This window comes from Sinohyriopsis cumingii, chromosome 15 (genome assembly GCF_028554795.1).
Source record: "Sinohyriopsis cumingii isolate HCF-2022 chromosome 15, ASM2855479v2, whole genome shotgun sequence".
Classification (NCBI taxonomy): domain Eukaryota; kingdom Metazoa; phylum Mollusca; class Bivalvia; order Unionida; family Unionidae; genus Sinohyriopsis; species Sinohyriopsis cumingii.
The window spans coordinates 12,659,588-12,683,336 of NC_142975.1; positions in this window are offsets into that span (position 1 = coordinate 12,659,588).

Genomic DNA, 23,749 nt, shown 5'->3' on the forward strand with positions numbered 1-23,749 from the left:
TGGTTTCCCGGCCTTCGCCTTGGCACAGTTTTTCTTTTTTTCTCTGGATAGGGAATGTCACAAATAAGGTGAAGAGAAAACATAAATCAAATAAAAACGTTCCTGAGTTTCAATGCTGTGTCATATTTTATTCTATCTTTATTCAATTTTAAAGTAATCGATTAATTTAGAAGGTCGATTGCATATGAAAACATTTGGTTCGATTTAGTGGGATTTTAACCTATTTTCAAGCAAATGATAGGCTATGCATGGCGGCCAGCATATTTAATGGAAGATGATCACGGGAAGACCCAGGGAAGAACCACCTACCCACGAGGAAAAAACCGGCAAACTTTCTCACATACTTTGGTCGAACAGAAACTACAAAGGCAGACATAGGTCAGTTGTGAGCGAACTGTGTGGGCAAACGCTTAGACCACATGACCGTAAAGGGGCCATATGTAAAAAAAAAAAAGACCTTTTCGTTAAGAATCTTGTTCACAGATAATGAAGCATGCAAATTAAAAGATCAATTGATAGTACCTTTCTTTAAATGTTGAAATGCAGGATGGGTGTCACATTCCCGTCGATCAAAAATAATTGGAACGTTATTTGATTCTCTCTCTCTCTCTCTCTCTCTCTCTCTCTCTCTCTCTCACACACACACACACACACACACACACAAATGTTATTAACAGTCATTTCATCCTCTCTTTGCCTCTATATGATGAAGTAGATGTAGCTATCTACCCAATGAAAACTAATAATAATCGACAATCTATCTGTCAGGGTTTCTCTTCTGGGTCGAACATTACCCCCTCTCTCGTTCCGTCAGATATCGTCATATCGTAATTCAACAGAAACAAAGGCTAATATGGGTGAGTACACAACCCTATTACGAAAGAGTAATGTCTCTCCTAGCGGTTATTCTGCATTCCTAACTGGATTATGACATAATATATACCTCTTAATAAACTTTATAGCCCAACTCTGGGCTATAAATGCCTAGCTACACTAAATGCACTTCTTGTTTTAACTACAATACTTGCTAACTAACATAACCTATGAATGCCTTGATTCTTAGCGTACATGATTCATATAATTTCAAACATAAATTCACACGATTCGCACAAATTCTTATCAAAAGTAACATGATTTTTTTTGAATAAACGATTCATATAACATTCAAGATAAATTCAAACAGATAGTTTCCTAACTCATCAAAGGAAATTTGATGTCTGCATCCAAAACAATTAAATTCAAGAAATGATTACGAACTAATATGACGACTATTATTATATGCGATTGAGGGAAACATTGTGCTTCCCGGAATTCTCTCGCTTCTATACAGTATAATCTCTCCGTTCCGTTAAGTTTCGTGTTCCTCAAACTTCCAGACACGCGTCCCTTGGATAATTTTAGTGACAAAGTACGTCTTCTAATCTTGGAGTCAACTTCTTCCCTTCCCTCCGAAATTATGACTGGTTAATTCGCGAGGTTTACTTTAGACATTGAATTTTGTCTGGGAATACCCCTTCTCCTTATTTAGCTTAGCCAATCAGGATTAAATTTAGCTATCCGCCATAAAATTGACACACGCCCATCAAGGTTAGAATAATTCTTCATTCCGCTCCCCTTACATAAACCGCCTACTGAAAAATTTAATTTCATGACACTTAGTTCAAATGGCATAAATTGTCTCTGGATTGTCTCTAACATTTCGTTTTTCCGCTACTTACACTCACATTCACCTTGCCTCTCCATTTGTCTGACCGTTATTCCAACTAACAGTCATGTCCCAAATTAGGAGTGTTAAACCCTTACCGTTTCATGAATTATTACGGTATCTAGCCATTAGTCAATTTAAGTTGTTTTGTGTCACACTGACTGCGGCAAGATTTGCTCATTCATGTGTTGCAATAACATTTGACAAAATTCAGACGGTTAAATCATATAATATTTGAAGTTAATATATGGAATGTTTCATTCGAAATGGTGGCTGCAGGGTAGCATTGACTGTTTTATCTACACTTTCATTACTCTTAATATCATTCTGACTAGACAGCACAATATAATTGAAATTCATTTTCCTGACTGTATTTTAACCACCCTGATTCATGCCATTAACGCTCTCTCCCTCTATATATATGTGTGTGTGTGCGTCCGTGTGCGTCCGTGTGTGTGTGTGTGTGTGTGTGTGTGTGTGTGTAAAAGTTGCATGATTCGCTAAACTTTGATGGCCTTTATGTGATCATGGGACACGTTGGTTTCCTGACCTTAACCTTATTACTGTTTTTTTCTCTCTCCCAGGATAGAGAATGTCACAAATAAAGTGAAGAGAAAACATAGACCAAAGGATTACATTCCTGAATTTTAATGCTGTGTCGTGCATTATTTATTTTTTATATTCAAAAGTAATTGATTGATTTAGAATGTCGATAGCAGATGAAAATGTCTGGCTTGATTTTGTGAGGTTTAAATTATCTTGTCAACGCATGTTAAGTAGGTATACATGGCGGCATGTATATTTGGTGATTCAAAGATGACGGGAAGACCCAGGGAAGAACCAAGGACCCACTGGCACACTTTCTTACATACTCACGTTGGTCGAGCCGAGACTCTTCCCACGCGGACGGGGATGAGTTGAAAGTGAACTGTATAGGCCAGCGCCTTTGACCACTCGACCATCATAGACCCTGTGTTGAGAAGATCTTTCTCATTAAGAATCTTGCTGTCAGATAATGAAGCGCGCAAATAATGAGAAAAAAACTGCTAATATCAATCAAGAATCCTTTTCTTTAAGTGTTTCTTAAAGGATGGGCAGCACAGTACACATGCCACTGCACATGTCACATCGATCAAAAATAATTGCGACGTAATCTCTCTCTCTCTCTCTCTCTCTCTCTCTCTCTTTGTACGAGGTTATAATCGTCCATGTGACCGATTAATACAAATATTTCTCGCAGTACAAAATGTAAAAAATGTAGCATCAGTCGTTATTGTCGTCCTGAATAAAGTGAACCAAACATTAAGGCATTTTTGCAAGCAACCAGTGAGGTAAAATGCAAATCTAATCCAGAAAGACGTCTTAGCTACAAATGAGACTGAAATAGGAAAGTTTATCAAAATTGAAATATTCTACAAAATAGGATGAAAATGCAAATGTTAACACAAAAGGAGAATAAAAGTCTCTGAATAACAAAAACAAACGAAATGAATAGGTTGAAGTGTATAACAAAATTATTCCGATTATTGTTTTGATATTGAAAACAGTACAAAATCGTTATTCTGACAAACATAAAATATTCCCGTTATTTAATAATTGCAACTATTTACCGGTAAAAATTAAAGCATTGTGTTACGATCTGTAAAAAAAAAACCCATGACCCTCAGAACTCCAGAACGCACTGATTTAAAATAAACAAAACAGCGAAGTCTTGCATCTGAAGTCTGCTATACACTGGCATCCAAAAATTCCCTCATATGACCATTACAACGATTGCACTGGTCAACAGTGAAATCATTACTGACTTGAAAAGGCCCTAATCTGTAGTATTTTGGTGTGCCGAACACGAATATAACCGTGAAAAATTTGTATTGGCTCTCGTTTTGAAGATATTCATATACCTCATTTTCTATGTTTCACTGTGTAAATTTCTCCAGTAGGACTGCAGCAACATCCGGAATAATGATGTAACATTGCATAATACCATCATGCTCACATCATCCACAGTTGATTGCATCATTTTCTGATGCAATGCAATACTAATGCCATGCGGCTGCTGAAGTAAGTTGACGTCAGCAGTGTACTATACATGTGTAGGCCTATTATACTAATGCCAGGCGGCTGCTGAAGCTGACGTAAGCAGTGTACTATATAAAGCCCAATCAGATAGATTCAGCATTTAAAATATTTTAGACGTTGTGCGAGACAGTTCAAGCTACTGTTACATAAAACTTATTATTTTATCCATTTACGTACAATAAAGAACAGTAATGCCTCGAAAGTGTGTTAATACCGCGGACAATTTTTGCTATATTTGTGGGGAAGTGACATTTGCCAACCAGAAGAAAAGTATCAATTCTCAAGTGAAGAAGGCATATCATCTTTACTTTGGATGCAAGGTTGGTGACCAAGACAAGCCTTGGGCTCCGCATATATGCTGTGCTACATGTACAACACAGCTTTCACAGTGATTGAATTGCAAAAGGTCATCAATGCCGTTTGCAGTCCCAATGGTGTGGAGAGAGCCAAGCAACCACCTAAATGACTGTTACTTCTGCTTGGTTCCTCCTCTTTCCGGCGGAATAACGAAGCGAAAGAAGTCGAGAATAGTCTACCCAAACATTCCGTCTGCATTGAGACCAGTTCCACATGGTGAGGGACTTCCTATTCCAGAACCTCCAGCAGAATATTCTCTTGATTCATCTGACGAAGACAAAGGTGAGTCGACCTGTTCTTCTCCTGGTCCATCCGCATGCAGTGATCCAGATTTTCACTGTGGTGCATCATCAACCCCACACAGAATAACACAGGAAGAACTAAATGACCTGATTCGTGATTTGGACTTATCAAAGAACAAGGCAGAATTGCTAGGATCAAGACTCCAACAATGGAATCTTCTAGAAGAAGATGTCACAATTACTGCATATCGAAAGCGCCACCAGCAATTGGAGCCTTTCTTCAGAAAGGAAAGTAATCTGATATTCTGTTCCGATATTGAGGGCCTCATGAATGCTTTAAAAATCACTCATGACCCACAAGAATGGAGACTATTTGTGGACTCTTCGAAACTGAGTCTCAAGGCTGTGCTTTTGCACAATGGAAACATTCTTCCATCTATTCCAGTAGCGTATGCTGTCCACATGAAAGAGACATACGATAACTTAAGGCAGCTACTGAATTCCATTGAGTATAACAAGTACAGCTGGCACCTCTGTGGTGATTTGAAGGTAGTTGCCCTTTTAATGGGACTGCAGCAAGGATATACAAAATACATGTGTTTCTTATGCGAGTGGGATAGCCGAGCAAGGGAAATGCACTACATGAGGAAGGAATGGACTCACAGGCAGAATGTAGCCATTGGAGAGAAGAAAATCCAACACCCAGCTCTGGTTGAGGCTCAGAAAATCTTGCTACCACCCCTTCACATCAAACTAGGTTTGATGAAGAACTTCGTGAAAGCCATTGACCGGACTTTGCCAGCATTCCGATACCTGCATGAAAAATTCCCTCGACTCAGCGAAGCAAAGATTAAAGAGGGAGTTTTTGTGGGTCCTCAGATTCGAGAGCTTTTCAAAGATGACCTGTTCAACAACTTGCTGGAAGGTGACGCGAAACAAGCATGGAATGCTTTTCGCCTAGTTTCTACAAACTTCCTCGGAAATGTTAGGGCAGAAAACTATAAGGAACTAGTAGAAGACATGTTGATGAAGTATAAGAAACTTGGCTGCAATATGTCTCTAAAGATTCACTTCCTTCATTCCCATTTGGATTTCTTTCCTAGCAACTGTGGTATTGTTAGTGATGAACACGGCGAACGTTTTCATCAAGATATCGCAACAATGGAACAAAGATACCAGGGAAAATGGTCCACTACAATGCTGGCTGACTACTGCTGGACACTCCTCAGAGATGCTCCCGAACAGCTGTACAAGAGACAGGCGAAGAAATCTAAGATGTAGTCAATGACTTGATTTTTTATAGGTAGGCTATTACAGTTGACCTTTTACTATTGGAATGCATTTCGTTATGTAAACATTAATTTCTTGCAGATTACAAAAAAACTAGAGCCAATTTTGCAATTTGACTGTCATATTCGTGTTCAGCACATAAAAATTGATAAGAATTGACTAATTTTATTTCAGTAACATGACTTTTGTAAAAATTTGTTGTCCAGTGTTGTCAATGAATGAGCGATTTTTAAAGCAGACCTTTTCGCTTCCTCTTTTAGCGGCATTTTGAATAGTATTTATAGGTTACTGCATTTGTATGGGAAAATATGAACGAGTTTTGGGATGTAATACTGCACGACCTTGCGCTCGACATAACATTCAAATGAAAATGAGGTATCTAGTCAAAATTGAAATGTTTGAAATCATAATGTTGGGAAAATATGAAGTCTTTCAATTGCAATTATCAAAAAGACCCTATGGAATGTAATGCTTATTTCATTTTGAGTGCAGTAAGGCAGATGCAATTGTACTTATCATCGAAATTACAGCACAATTTCGAAATGTGTAATCCAGATTGAAAACCTATGACATGGCTCATGTAATTCGGACTTGCAGAATTAAGAAAATACATTTTGAGGAAATTCAGGGTGTAAAACTGTAAGTATATTTTATTTTGCCATTCTTTTCACAAGCTAAAGAAGAGAGTATATGAGTTGTCACTTGCATGTTATTTGTAAGGACCTTATCTTCCGTCTGTTATATAATGTAGCTAGCCTAAATCTGTAACATTGTATCAACGCGGACTGTGCCAAAACAGCTGGGGTTCTTTTTTCAGTCCACAAAACATCTGTTTTAGTTCATTCAGAAACAAATTTAAACAACCACAAGGTAAAGAGCCTCTTACGCGAGTGTACATGATTTGTGTACAAATCAAAAGTGCTGGCGTCTGCGTCCATTGTTTGTTTACAATAGAAAGTAGTTCCTTTATGCATGTGTATGCTATATGTGTATTGTCGCACGAATTCAGCATCGGGTAATATTGAACGATTCTGACAATGTAAAGCTAACGGGGGAAACAATGAGCATATAATAATATTGGCTATTATCCTGCAGCGGCGATGATAACTAAGTACCTTTCTAAAAGGCACTCTAGGGACGCCAACGTGCGCTGGTCTGTACCTTTAACGATGCGCGACCCTTGGATTACAAGTTTGACGTTCTGCCGACTGTGCTACCGCGACTCACCTTCCAACACAAAATGCCTCGAAAACAAGATGCAAGCTCAAGGTAGGTAGGTAGGTAGGTTATTATGTCACGTGTTTAGGCTCGAATAAAAAAGTAACACAAAAAGAGTGAAAACAACAAGCTTTGAAAAAATACAATAATTTATTTCCATGGAAAGATTCTGTAAAAGTAAAGAAAATAAGAACTTACGGTTTTATAGAATCAAATCCAAAATAATCCAAGTATAATCCACCAATAAAATTTTAGTAGTATTAATAACAAAATCTTCTACTGATTTCAAGTTCGAATCCCGACGAAGTATCCAAGATGGAAGACGATGACGTACGGTGAAATTTGTAGAAACAAAAATTATCACTCCGGTTTTTGATAGCTGAATAACTTTTCATTAAAAAACAAAAATGTCCTTGTTCAGCAATGTTACATAAGCACACCTATTTTTCATAAAAATAACAGGATTAATCCTGGTGAATCTAAGTAATTTGAAATAACTCCAAACAGCGCAACATACAACTTCCAGTCTAACAGCCCAGCTTCTACTAAGAATAATTCTTCAAAACAGGGGTCACGTGATCATCTTCTCGAAAAAAATTGTTTACATCTTAAGCACGAAGTCCCATCATGACGTCGACAGCAACAAATCATTTTAAAATAAAGCTAGAACTTTTATGCGTGGTTGCCACAAATTTTGAAACAAGGTCAGGATTTAGATCAACAGAATAAATTTACATTATAATATCATGCAATGAAAAATAATATTTTTTAAAAAAAAGTGACAAACAATTAAATTGAAATAAATATATATTAAATCAGATATAATCAAATCATATATACACAACAATGTATGTATGTATGTATATATATATATATATATATATATATATATATATATATATATATATATATATATATATATATGTATGTATGTATGTATGTATGTATGAGCGTTTCATGACACTTCAGCACAATAAAGGCTACATGGTACCGATTTAAAGTAATGTTCTGCAAGCGAGGAATTGCACATAAACGTAACGAAGATAAACACTTCCACATAAATGAAAACATGAAATACAACATAACATGTAAAAGGTAAAAATGTTCAAATTTTATAAAAAGTATATAAAATCAAAGACAAAAGTAACACAAGTTAAAATTTTAAAACAACGTGGAGATTCGTTATATCGACTGCAATCCCTAAAAAAAAAAAAAATCCAAGATCTTCTCTGGGCGTACGTCATCAAGCAGTTACCCCGGTGCTAGACATCATTATGAACTGCCACACTGCAGACATCGTAGCTATATGTCTGAACAATTGTTGACACTACGTTAAAAATCCAAATCACACACACACACCAATATACTTCTGTATCACGGGGTAATAGTTGACACACTCGACAGAAATATGTTCCACTGTCAAGGGACTCTGGTATGATGAGCAGCCTGGTCGAGGTTCACGTTTTTAGATGTTATGCATGAATCAGTTACGTATGTCTGATACCATCATCGCTAGCCAAGGATGACAATCCGCTACGCTCCGTTATATCTCGTGACAGCTTTTGCGGAGATTTTCTTTTTGTTTCCATGAGTATGCATAAAAAAAGACATCAACAACATACTGTAACAATCTTCTACACCCATAGTTATCAAACATTTTTGGGGGGTGGGGGACCATTTAAATATTGCCGTAGGTCTCGGCGGACCACTGAATTGATGATATCATTAGCTCACTATTGTAAAGCGCTTTGCATAAAATGGCTACTTAAAAAAAAATCCTGTCCTAGAAATAAAAGCTCACAGCTCTTATTTTGATATCAGAAGTTTTTCCTTTTAAATAGTGTGATGGATTTGGCGAGGAGTCTTTGTAGCAAATTAAGAGAAGTCGTTTGTAATGTTTGTCCACTTTAGCCGTTTAGGCCAGGTTAAACATATATCCTGCGCCTGTATTGAACTTTAAGGGCGGTAAGTGATGAAAATTGTGCCTTGCACAGGTACGTAGTAACAATTGGCACTTCTATATCTGCTAGTTCTGGGTACTTGCCAGTTCTTTGAATCCAAACGTCGGTAGATTCTGACCTAAATGTTTTATCGCAAGAAAGCTGCGAGAAACACGATTGTATCTTATTGGGCAAACTCTTGGACAACTCACTGATTTCGATTCTCAAAAGGATTACATATCTAATTGTTTGGCTTTGATTGGATAGTAACCTTCTTAGTACTGCAAGAAAATGTTCTTCGATGTAATTTTATTACTTTTCTATATAAAAAAAACCAGTTCATTTTAGACACAAAAAAACTCCAATGTTGGGAATATGCTGAAAACATATTTTTTTTACGTGACTAGCAAATCAAGTAGAGTTACTTGATTATGTATCTCATTGTCGAAGGACAAATAACAACCAACTCATCACCGCAAATTGTTCTACACGAGGGATGGTACTCTTCAATAGTGAACCTGATGTTCTTAAGCTTGTTTTTGTCAAGTGTGAAGAACATGCTTATTTGTATATTATTGAAGTTTAAATATGGAATCTTCCATTCGGAAATGGGTGACTGCATGAAATCCTTGATTGCTTTATCTGCCATTTTATGTAACCTTAATACCAATGCGACTAGTACAGACTATATTATTTCCAGATTGCACGAGTAATCATGTTTCTGTAATTTCTGGTAGATTGTCGACCCGACCCGTCAGACTTATATATTGCGAGGCTTTCAGTGTAGACAGGAAATCCGAAAAGATTATGAGATAATTTAATGTACGTCAAATGTGAAAAGTAAAGTCAACAGGAAATGAGATAAAGATACATGAGCTTTATATCCAGCATTTTTAATAATAATAATAATAATAATAATAATAATAATAATGATAATAATAATAATAAACAGTTGAGTACTAATTACATATTTTATTAATTCTAACGGATGAAAGAGTGGTTGCCCGCTGGCTGGTGTGTACATGCTGTAGATAGTTCTCAAATGACATCATCAGCCGCCATATTTGTGGTATGCTGGCAGATTTAGCTTTGAATTTAAATGGCATTTGGAAGTTTAAAAACAAAAATGAATCTCAAGATACTTTTACAAAAGATACATACATAAACAGAACGCTAATCAGGCTTCCTGTTAGTATCTATATTTGTAATTTATAAGTTGATTTTGCTTCAGTTTGCCTTTTTCAAAATTGTCAACTTTGGTGATCTCATAATGGAGAAACAGAATATCGTCTGCTAGTGACCTTATCGTGAAGCATATATTCTTTAATGATATTTTGTTTCAATTCTTCTTCTAAATAGTTGGTTTTCACATATCAGTTCAGATATATCACCCGAAAACTGACTGACATTTTTTTGTAAAGTAGGCTAGTCGGCCATATGCACAACAGGGAGAGTGACTGTGTTATCACACAATCTTTACCATATCTTCTTTTGTCATTTTTGTCATTGTTTTCTTGTACTTTGTTGGCAAGAACGAAAATGCCGCCAGCATATGAACTGACGTTTGTCCTACAAATATTAGATTTAAGATTGTAAAGTATGTACTAAAGACAGGTAAGTATACATGACTGAATATATATATATATATGTCATCAGACATGTTTGTACCGCTCGACTTCATGCGTGGACCGACTGGGTGCTTTTCCACTGAGTTGAGGAACCTACTCGGACAACTACGTGATGTCGAGATTTTTTTATAGGAGAACGTGCGCGTTTTTTGCATGCGTCAAAGGGAATCGGAGCAACCACGGCATTTTTCTGTAACGCTAGTAACATACCTTAAATGAGTTACGTGGACTAATTTCCCCCTAACTGGGGAAAACAGAACACCAAGCCATACAAAACTGTTTCACAACAGAGTAATACGCAACTGAAAATATTCACGTTTTCATTCCACGTGTTTTGTCATGTGCGATGAACCTGCTGATTTATACAATATTAGAAGTCATATGTGGAATCTTCCATTCGGAACCAGGTGGCTTACAATGCAGATTTGGCTGCCCTTTTCATTACTCTTTATAATACCAATGTAACAAAGCACCAAAATGTTTCAGATTGTATCAGTAAATCATGTCTCTGTAATATATGGGATATGGTGTTGAAAATAAATCCGAAATGATGTTGGGATTTATTTTTGAGACACCTTAATGTAGTTTAAAGACGAAAAATAAAGTTAACAAGAAAACAAAATTACTGACCAAATAGTTTTTTTTTTCTAAAATTTTAAAGTTTTGAAAACTGTCCAGTACTAATCTGGACGTACTGCTCGTTAGTGATACTTATTTAAATCCGTTTTGTTCTAAATAATTGGCTTATATGTATCATTCGTACGAAAAGTAGGCTAGTAGGCCATGTGCATTGTAGGTCAAGGAGATTGTCTTTTTTATACCACAATCTAGACTGTACCGCCTGTGTTATTTTTTGGCATTGTGTCTACCTATGTTGTCGCCAAATGACAAAGTACTAAGCAACAGGTTACTTAATTATAATAAAGGTAAGGAGTACGTTGTTAATAATTTAAAATTGACTACTACATGAAAGTGTTCGCTTTCTCCTCAGGAGTTTGAAGCTTTTCCGTGGAGAACAAAAAAAAACCGGTTCAGTTTTCGCTCCGTTATTTCCAGATGTTCTTTCTTATTATTAAACACTTCTACAAGTTGAAACCACTCAACTTACTGCACCACAGTTCTAGTTTTAACAGTTGATTTGTCTCATTCAGCGATTCGTTTCCAAATCTAGATGAATGGTTCATGGAGGGTTTTAAACCTCATAATTCCGGACGTGAGTCAGTATGATCCGCACGGGACTGATACTTAGAAAATTCAGGCCAAGTAGTATGGTCCCGACACAGTTGAAAACAAAGTAAATGATTTAAATTACATCATAAATACTCCTGGAAGGCGAAAACCAAAACAACTTTGCCACATAAAAATGTAAAAGGAGTATACTGAGAAAGAGAGATAGCCAAGTTAAATATGAAATCGATTTAATTGTACCTTTCATACTCAGTGAAGATTTAAGCGAAGGAATACCATCCGACTCTACTGATACTGGAGTGACAAATCTTTGAAATTCAGAAATTATGAATAATCTTAGCCATAAACATTCACATTTGCAACAACAAGAAAGGAATGATCTTAAACGGTTTTTATTTGAATATAAGTACTTATTTCCAGATGTTCCTACAATAACAAAAAAATTTTTCCATGACATGGAAATTGTAAATTCCACACCTGTGAAACAACATCCACCCATGATGAATACTTGAAAAAAGAAATTCAGTATTTGCTGTAGAATGATTTCATAGAACCCAGTAAAAGTGACTGGAGTTCACTATGTATGCTTGTTCCTAAACCAGATTAAAAAAATTCCTTATATGCACTGATAATAGGTAGATGAACATTGTGACAAAAACAGGTTCATTTTCATACCAAGAATCGATGGCTGCATTGTTAAGATCGGAAATGCCAAGTATCTCACCAAATTTGACCTTCTGAAAGAATTTTGGCAAATTCCACTAACGGAAAGAGCAAAGGAAATTTCGGCATTCGTGACTCTAGATGGACTTTATCAATGTAAAGTGATGCCTTTGTGATGAACGGTTCGGCAAGTACTTTTCAAAGTCTAATGAAAATGATCACCTCTGGTCTAGATAATTGTGATGATTACATCACTGATGTTATCATCTACAACGACACCTGGAACGAACATTTAGCGACATTTCGGACATTCTTTGAGAGACTCGCTGATGCAAGTTTGACAATTAATTTATCTAAGAGCCAGTTCTGCCGTACTAGTGTAACAGTTCTAGGACATATCGTGGGACATGGACATGTTAGACATATAGATGCTAAGTTTAAGGCTATCCCTGAATTCACTGTGCCATTTGGTAAAAAGCAACTAATGCGTTTGATAAGTTAAAGGCCATACTTAAGATCGCACCAGCTCTTAGGGCTCCAAATTTCAGCCAATCATTTAAACTGTCTGTTGATGCATGTGATGTTGGAGTTGGAGCAGTAGCATTGATTTAAGAAGACGAAAATGGTGTTGATTATCCAGTGTGCTATTTTTTTTATAAGAAATCAAATAAGCACCAAAAAATCGAGAAGGAATGTCTGGCTTTGATATTGGCATGACAACAGTTTGAGTTTACATTAGTTCAGCTCCTTCTTCGATTGTTGTGTTTGGTGATCACATCACCCTTACCTTCATCGGAAAGACGAACAATAAAAGTCGGAGACTATTAAGGTCCAGTTTGTTGTTACATGAATATATTATTGGCACCAGGCACGTCAAAGGAAAAGATAATTTATTTGCAGATGCATTTTTCCGTGTATAGAAATGTATTATTTTATGTATACTTTGCAAAATTCATAAGACTTCTTATGTTAGTTTTTAAAATATAAAACAACATCATCTATAATTAATCTATGGTAAAAAGAAAGCATTATTATATAAATATTTCTTTTTCTTTACTTTATGGGGGAATTGTTATGTATATTTCGTTTAATTCATTTTTGATTTAATTGTTTGTTTGTTAGTTTTAATTTTATTTGTTCCATTTCATGCTATTGTAATGTAAATATATATACTTGATTTGATATTGTTCAGTTCTGACTGTTGCTGACGTAAACAACTAATAATAGAAATGTTGTGTCTAATGCTAACCTAGTTCCTAACCTTGATTCAGAAACCAGTAAGCGTTGTATTAAATAACTCTTTTTTTAATTCTTTCTCAGAGTAAGATTCAAAAATAGGAATCGATGCCATACGTGAATTATGTGACAAATATCATGTATCAATGAGGCTTCTCCAGAGGATTGGCCCACATCCGGGCATCTGTTTTGCGTTGTAGATAGATTTATTGTTGATGTTTTGAGAAATAAATGCCTTTCTTGTCATAACACTTGAGAAATTAAAGTGCTTTATGTTGTGACCAGCTTTGGGGCTAATTATTTCATTTTTCTTCGATTTATTTGGATTCCAAAAGATTGTTTTCCCTGGAAATAGTTGTGCTCTGAATTGATTCTCGGACAAAGACAGTTGTCGAAATTTATACATAATTCAAATTGGAGTAGTATTTTATGTGATTCAACAAAGAACTGTTGACACATCAGCACGACACTGGCCACAGCATACGTCATCGCCTTCAATTTTGGATTTTTCACCGGGATTCGAACTTTTTATTACTAGGTCTTCTACTTTTAATTCTTGGAATATTTTTAGATTTGATTCGTAAAACCATAAGTATTTATTCTCAATTCTACCTTGTTTTTCTAAGGAAATAAATTATTTGATACATTTTACAAAGCTAGTTGTCTTCACTTTTTTCTTGTTAGTTTTGTAAGAGCCTAAGCACGTAACAATGTATGTATGTATGTATGTATGTATGTATGTATGTATGTATGTATGTATGTATGTATGAAGAATGCTTGTTAACACTAGGCATAATTAATATTTTCATACAAATGATACTATCATACATGTTAGAGGATTTTTAATTTGTACTCTACGGAGATTCGAACCCAGGTCCACGGGTAAACGATACCCATCGCCTTGCCTGTACATACGAGCCAATATTCCCTCACTAAGCACACATCACCACAAATTATTTTACTCATTCGGTGTTATATGACTTCGTGCGTAGTAGACACACTCGCATGACGACCTAGCAATTTATTCTCATTTATTTACACCGTCATTCTTGACTCCTATGAAAGAAATCAAGGTATATAGAATTAATTATATATATATATATATATATATATATATATATATATATATATATATATATATATATATATATATACGTATGTATGTATGATTAATATAGATAACGTGAGTTGAAAAATACTTACTGTGAATATTGTGGATGGGTGTTCTTGACTTTATATTTCAAATCTTTAGAAGAAATAAGTTGCACGTCTCAAGAGTATGTTTGTTGTCACGCAGATTGGAAGATATTTAATTTAACGTTTGCTCTTATGTACGTAGTAAAACCTTCATTTCGCTCAAGCCAGGCTTTCCCAGTACTGTATGACACAGCATATGACATAAGCATTTTTGTGTGGCTACATCTGATAAAGAGAATCCTGGAGCTAGAAGATGGATGGACGTCATTTGTCAAGCAAAGTCAGAATATAAAAAAATGACAAAGCAAAAATCAAAGAACTGATGGTACTATAGTACTAAAATAAATGGATTAATCATGATTTATATTCATTTTTGAAAGAGTTATTTCACGTCAAACAATATAGTCTCAAATATCATTTTTAATACGTACGTATATATATATATATATATATATATATATATATATATATATATATATATATATATATATATATATATATAGCAAACGTAGATCTGTGTTCTGTTATTCGGTTTCGGTGCGAGTGGGAGATCAGAGGTGTCAATTGAATTGTCCCCGGGCGTCAGGCGAAGTGGGAGGGGTGCCGTCGAGACTATTATTAATGCTGAAATGTATTTCACCTCACCTAAGTGTAACAGGGCATATTCTTGACAAAATATATATCTGGAAGCGGGAGGGAGAGAGAGGGTGGCAACTAACTTAAAACTGTTCTCTGTGGCAACGTAGGCACGCCACTAAAGAACATCGCCCCCGAGAGCATCAAACCTGTGCGCAACCATTGTTAACATTCACTCGCTGTAGAGGATCGTGACTTGAAAGTCCTAATTCGTACACGGTTGTTTTAGGCGCAATATAAAAGACGAACATACGAGTATAGTTAGCCGCAGCGGTTTTACTGTACGGAATCACCCTTCGATAAGAAGAATAAATAATTTAGAGAAATAGCTTTGTTTCGCGAGACCCTCATATTTCTAAAATATAATTGGATGTCATGTACTCACAGGGCATTACACATTCGGCCATATCATTTTATGATACACTGATGATATGGTGTTCTGTTGACTTTATTGCTGTTTTCATCTTTTCCGTGTATTGTCCAAGGGTTCTTTTTTTATAAAAAGAAAAGTGAAATTAAGTTATGGAAACATATTGTGAAATTGCCAGCTAAAAATATCTGTTGCGAACTGACATTGTCACAAAACGATTCACATTCGTCCAGCATTGTCCGCTCTGATAAGGGGAACTATTAAAACTAACTGAGCTCCAAGACTTAGAAACAAAAGATAAAATTGGTTTGTAGTATATTTGCTTCTTTTTTGTTGATGTCATCGTTGGGGTGTCGGGATGGGTGGGGTGACATGTTATAGATACATGATGCATATTTAGCTTTACCACTTTGTTTGGAACATCGAATTTGCAAGCTGCATGATGAAATTTAATTACCATTAAATAGCCTAATTTTCCACTCGTTTTGAGATCTCCGCACTGTAACTTGCGTTGCCACTGTACCCGATGTTATTTTCTATCCAATGATACGTCGTTTCGTAACCGGGATTTTTATTAGGCAGTGTCTAGAGATGCTTTTAAAATTTAAGTTTCATGCCTTCTATGGTAGTGTCTTAACTTGAACATATACTGCCTATTGTGGACACCTGCCAGTCCGTCACAGCATTTATGGATGGTTGTAGATTACCCCTCAAAAACGTTTTAAAATACCGAAAGGCTTTTAACTTTTATAGAATTTGGAAGTTTGGTGTAAATTTATAATTGATTTTAAAAAATGGCTTTATTTTAAATTTGAGCCTTAAAGTCGAGCTTAAAGTCGTTTGAAATCTTTAATTTAGAATTCAGGGAAATGTAAATTTTTGGACACATTTCTATTTTGGTTCCTCTATTCCTAATAATTTTCTAATTATCCAAGTTTTGTTTTTAATGTTTCCGGGTCGGTACTCCCCTGCTTTCAGCTATTCCCTTTTAGTTGGGTTCCATGCCCTTTTTCCCCGAGCTAGTTTCAAATCCGCAGTGACCTGAGCCGTTTGAGGTCTTTCAAGTTGTGTCTATTTCTATTGAGGTCGTATTCAAATGTTGTTGTAGTCTATTTTATTTGGGACTTTGTTAGGCCACAATTTTCAAGATGCATTATTTATTTATTTATAGTGCGTGCATGTCTGCATCTTATACGGCTGTATTTCAGGTGTTTCGTTTGACACTGAAAGGTAGGACTCTATCTGGTATTCATCTTCTGGGTGTTCAAATTATATTTTGCAAAAATCTTTTTCCCTTTTCTTTTATATCTGTCCTTTCTCTTTTTCTTTCTTCTTTTCTCTTGCGTCTTCAACAGACGAATTTCCCTGTGCCGTTTTTTCTTTCTTTTTTTTAAGTCCTGTTTTCTGTTCATTCTTTTTATGGTGTTTACTTGGTGGAAAACGTTTATGATACATTTGCATTCAGTCAGTTAACCAACCCACCCATAAACATGGTCACATTTTAGACTGGATTCTTCATAGACCTGATGATAACATTCTACGGACCTCCCTGGTATCCCATGACCTTGCATCAGATCACCTCTGCATTATATGCCATCTTGACGTATCAGACCCTAACCCTCCACCTTTATCTGCTACTAAGAGAAACCTCCGTATGATAAATAGAACCAAACTAATGCACAACATCCAAGCTAACATAACAACATGCTTACCTCCTACCGCAGAACAACTCGATAACTTTATGGGTTCATTACTTGACAAACATGCCCCAGCTACCAAGTGCAGAGTATCAATTCAGAAGTGTTCTCCATGGTATAGCAGTGTTAGGGACCAGCTTCGCACTGCTAAAAGAGACCGCAGTAAAACTGAGAGGCTCTGGCTTTCCACCAGACTCACTATTCATAAGCAAATCTATGAAGTCGCTAAGAAGAATGTCACAAATATAGTCCATGCAGCGAAATCAGCCCACTACACTACCAAGATCATGGAAAGTTTCAGCTGCAAAGAGCTCTTCAAGATTACTTGTTAACAAGCTAAAGTCAAGGAATAAATCAACACCACTTCCAACTACCTTCTCTCAGTCGACCTTCCGGACATGTTTGCAACTTTCTTCCGTGACAAAGTACAAACCATTAAAGATACGCTTGACACCACAATTTCAATTGACTGGTCGGCACCATATAGTTGGGATACAGAATTTGAGCGGCAACCATTAGCAGCATTTGAACCTGTCTCTATGGATTTCGTACGTACAATCGTGATGAAGAGTGCACCAAAGTCATGTGAACTTGATCCAATTCCAACATCACTGCTGCTTGAGTGCTTAGATCCAGTATTGCCTTCACTAACTGATGTTATTAATCGCTCTCTCTCATCTGGGGAATTCCCATCATTTTTCAAAACTGCCATCGTAAAGCCTCTGCTGAAGAAACCAACACTAGACCATAACGATTTAAAGAACTACCGCCCAGTTTCTAATCTCCCATTCATTTCAAAAATCTTAGAAAAGGTTGTTCTATCCCAGCTTGTATCTCATCTAAATTCAAACAGCCTTTTTAGCAATGTACAATCTGCATATCGCCCTTGTCACAGTACTGAAACTACTCTTCTAAAAGTAGTTAATGACATTCTCTCTGCGTTGGATAGCGGAAAGATTACAGTCCTCACCCTCCTTGATTTGTCTGCAGCATTTGACACAATAGACCATGATATATTACTTCACCGTCTCCAGCATGTATTTGGCATTCATGATACAGCCTTACTGTGGTTCGAGTCCTACTTGGTCAACAGGAAACAAATTGTATCTGCAAATGGAATACACTCCAGCCCAGTTGATCTATGTTGTGGTGTTCCACAGGGGTCTGTTCTTGGACCTGTTCTCTTCATTCTGTACACTCAGTCGCTCTCAAGTATCATACTGTCTAATGTTGTAAAGTGCTTAGAGTTTCTAAAGATTAGGCGCTATACAAAGTCCTCATTATTATTATTATTATTATTATTATTATTATTATTATTATTATTATTATTATTCAGGGATTCAATTTGCTTGCTGCTTTTCATCGGCGGCTCTACGCTTTCGCTCCTTTTTAAATCTCTATTTGTGAAGTTTTTGGTGCTTGCTTTATTTTCATCATTTTGTTTGGGCGGGGGGGGGGAGCTGTTGTTATCTGGTCATTCTTGGGACGATAACATTTTTTTTAAGACTATGCATCCCTTTTACCATGCCCTGGTAAGGAAACCAATCACACGGAAAGGTGATTTTAAGGTCTTTGCATGTTCCATTTCCATTTCTAGAATACGCGTTCATGTTTGGACTTCATATCTGCATTCTAGCCCCCTTTACCTTGATTCCAAAATTATCCTCAAATCACTCCGTTGTCGCTTCCAATGGGATTTCAATGGATATACCCATTATGTGCATTTCTTCCAATTTTTCAGACATTGTTTGTTTGCTTGAGGTTGTTTCTGAATTGTTTATAGCTATGGCTCCAATCGGGAGAGGTGTTCGTCTTCCTTCCTTAGAAGAATGTATATTCCTTTCATGTCGCTCCAGTTTAACGTTGGAATCTGAACCTGTACTCCTCTGTTTAACAATTTTGTGTTAATTTCCCGTACTCTGGGTCTTTTCTAAGTTGGTAATTCCGTCATGTCTCTACAGTGTGTCCCAGCTCAACGCTGGGCACCAAGTTCTTTGCCTCCTTCAGTCCTTTCCATCACTGTATTAAAATATTTATGTAACACTGGATTTGTTCATTTCATTCTACTCACAGTTTAGTTAAAGTTTATTGCCATAATAGAACTATAGATGTTGCGGGCTACATTCAGGTTTAAATATGATGTAGTGATCCGTGACGTCACACGAAGGATACAGCTCAACGTTGCTATTGACGCGATGTCTCAAGCCGTAGTGCACCATAGCTATCACCTATAATTATGTATCTGTCTGCCGGTCTCATTCCGTCAGCCAGCCTACCTATCTGTCTCATTTGATCACTTTATTTATGAATATGTCTCATTCTACATATGACTCCGTCAATCATCGTTATGTTATTCAGCAATATAATAATAGGTCTTTAGTAATGGCATTATATGCTTAGTTAGGGTATAATTATTATTTATTTACGGATTGATCTTTTTTAAGTTCATCGAAATATGAATGACAACATATTATACAAATTATATTATCCATAAAACATTTCTTAAGGCTTTTTGTAAGATTGAAATCCTTTTCCATAGGTTCTGTACACGGATACAACAGTCCCTTACGTAAAGTCTGTAAAAAGAACACCACAAAAAATTAAAACCATTGGAATTTCTAATGAATGAACATTATAAAAAATATTTTAGGACTAATCGAACTTGAAATCAATGAATATTCGGACCGATGAATTGATCTTTGGCCTGATGGACCTTAGATGAATGAACTTTCGAACCAATCGACCTTCAGATCATTGAACTTTCAGACTAACGGACCCTCAGATCAACGAACCTTTGGACTAACGGACCCACATATCAAGGAACCTTCGGGCTATTTACTGTTTAGGTTCATAATATCGTTTTGATTGTAATGAATTCTAACTGCTGCTGGAACTGAGATGTCATTATGGTACTTTCATTGAAGCTAGTAGAAGCATATTTATTTGTAAGTTTCTACAATTTCACTAACTAATTGTCCAAGTACAACACATTCGAATAAACATTGATGTTGAACTATCATGTATGTATTTGTAAATGTGAGGCTATTTCACTCGACTAGGACGGTCTGAATATTTGAAAGTTATGTCGTGGAGACCTTTGTACACCTGATTATCCGTTTGTACATTTGTAGGGAGTTTTTTCAAAATGTCCTTGAAATATTTTGACCTTTGTCAACTTTTGGTGAAGGTCCAAAAATACACACACACACACACACACACACACACACACACACACACACACACACACACATATATATACATACATACATACATACATACATACATACATACATACATACATACATAGACAGACAGAGAGACAGACAGACAGACAGACAGACATACTGTTATGTATCTTTGACTTAATTTATATCTGATTTAATTTCATTGTTTGCTTGTTAGTTTTAATTTTTTTTAAATTCCATTACATGCTATTGTAATGTAATTTTATTTACTGGCTTTGACATTTTCAAGAAATTAGTTTGACTTGACTGTTGTTTCATAAACACCTAATAATATAAACTTTGTATCAAATGCTGACCTAGTTCCTGACCTTGATTCAGAAATCAGTGAGTTGAAGATTGTTTTAAATATTTTTTCATAAAATGAAATCGAGTCCATACTGGGAGTACGTGATGTTAGGCATGTAAAGCTTCTATGTGGTTCTAGAAACATGATCATGTGACCCTCATACGGGAATCTGTTTTGCGTTTTAAATTAGTGTAAAACCTTTTTCTATAGAGACTTTAGACAACTGGGCTATAAACCATTAACCCTTGAGGGTGTTTTGTTTTGACCAGTTTGAGTTGAAATTTTATTTTAAGGAATTCTTAATTCTTTTCTCTGGGAAAATGTATGTGCTCATACAGAATTCTTGGACAAAGACATTTATTGTACTTTTATTCGGAATTCAAAACTGGAATATTATTCATGTGGTTCAACAAGGAACTGTTGACTCATCAGGACAACACTGACTATTGCATACGTCATCGTCATTCATTTTGGATTTTTATCAATAATCTAATTCAGATTCATTTAAGACATTTTTTTCTAGGACTTCTATTTTTTAATTCTTGGTCCAGTGTTTGGTAGAAAAGAGTGTTTTGGTTGTGATCAGTACGTCTGTATCAGACTTTGACATAAAAGTAAAGGAATTAAAACTAAAATACAAAATGGAATTAGAGTTAAGGAAGCTGGTACTTCAGACAGATAAAGAAGAAAAACAAATTCAGTTGCAATTGGAAGAAAGAGAGAAACGAAGACAAATGCAGATACAGAAAGAACAAATGCAAATGCAATTAGATAATGAAGAAAAAGCGAAAGAAAGATAAATGCAGTGCGGTTACAGAAAGAGGAGAAACACGTTTAATTAGATAAGGAAGAAAGCAAGAGGAAGAGAGAGTCAGATGAAAATGCAAAGAGAGAAGGGAGAGAGGGAATTTCATCTTAAAATAAAAGAAATGGAGCTGGCAAGTGAAAAGCACATTCCCACTTCATATACAAATTAAAGTTTTGGTGTTACTAAGAATATTATGTTAGTGTCCCCTTTTCTGTAAAAGATGTAGACAAATATATTTCATTATTTTGAAAAAAGTTGCTGAAAATTTGAAATGGCCAAAGTCAGTAGTGTCCGAAATTGTAAATTCAAAACCTGTACACCCGTACAGGATCAACCCTCTCAAAAAACAGGAATACTTATATATATAAAAAAGAAATTTAGTATTTGCTGGAGAATGATTACATAGAACCCAGTAAAAGAGATTAAGTTCACAATGTATACTTGTTTCGAAACAAGATACAACTTTCCGTACGTGCACTGATTATAGTAAGGTGAATAGTGTGACAAAAACAGATCCATTTTCCATCATCAAGAATTAACGACTGCATTGATAAGATCGGAAATGCCAAGTATGTCACCAAATTTAACCTTCTGAATGGCAAATTTAACTGCTGGAAAGAGCATGACTCCCTCTTGGACTATATTAATATAAAGTGATGTCGTTTGGGATGAAAGGTTCGACAAGTACTTTTCAACATCTAATGACTATGATCACCTCTGGTCTAGATAATTGTGGTGGTTACTTTGATGGTGTCATCATCTACAACGACACCTGGAAAGAACATTTAGCAACATTTCGGAAATTCTTTGACAGACTCACAGATGTAAGTTTGACAATTGATTTATCCAAACGTGACTTATGCCATGTTAGTGTAACATTTCTAGGACATAGTGTGGGACATGGACAAGTTAAACCTATATATGCAAAGGTCAAGGCCATCTCTGAATTCACTGTGCCTGTTAGCAGAAAGCAACTGATGAGATTTTTAGGTATGGTGCGATACTATCGGAAATTTGTTTCCATAATTGCTGAACCATTGACAAATTTAATGAGGAAGAAAAACAAGTTCCTTTGGACTTCAAAAGGTTAGGTGGCTTTTGATAAGTTAAAAGCCATACGTAAAAGCATGCCAGTTCTCACAGCTCCAAATTTCAGCCAATCATTTAAACTGACTGTCGATGCAAGTGATGTTGGGATTGGAGCAGTATTGATTCAAGATGACGAAAATGGTGTTGATATAAGAAATGAAATAAGCACCAAAGAAATTACTCAACAATCGAGAATAAATGTTAGGTTTTGATATTGGCATTACAACATTTTGAAGTTTACATTAGTTCAGATCCTTCTTTGATTATTGTGCTTAGTGATCACAAACCCCTTACTTTAATCGGCAAGATGGAAAATAACAATCAAAGACTACTAAGGTGAAGTTTGTTGTCACAGGAATATAATATTGACATCGGGTACATCAAGGGAAAAGATAATTTAATAGCAGGTCCACTTTCCCGTATATATGTATGTATTTTTTAATGTATACTTTTTATAATTCATAAGAGTTCTTCTCATGTTATTTTTTTAAACCTCATATATAATCAATCAATGGTAAAAAGAAACCTTTATTAAATAAATCTGTATTTTTATTTATGGGGTGAAGTGTTATGTATTTTTTTTATTTAATTTATATTTGATTTAATTTAATTGTTTGTTTGCTAGTTTTAATCGTTGTTATTCCATTATTATTATTATTGTAATGTAATTTTATTTACTGGATATTAGCTTTACCTTGTCGTTTTTTTCGTAAACACCTAATAATAGAAACTTTGTATCAAATGCTGACCTAGTTCCTAACCTTGATGCAGAAATCAGTGAGTTGAAGTAAACAACTTTTTTATTACTTTTTCATTCTTTCTTAGTACAGATTCTTAACGTGAAATCGATGCCATACTGGGAGTACATGATGTTA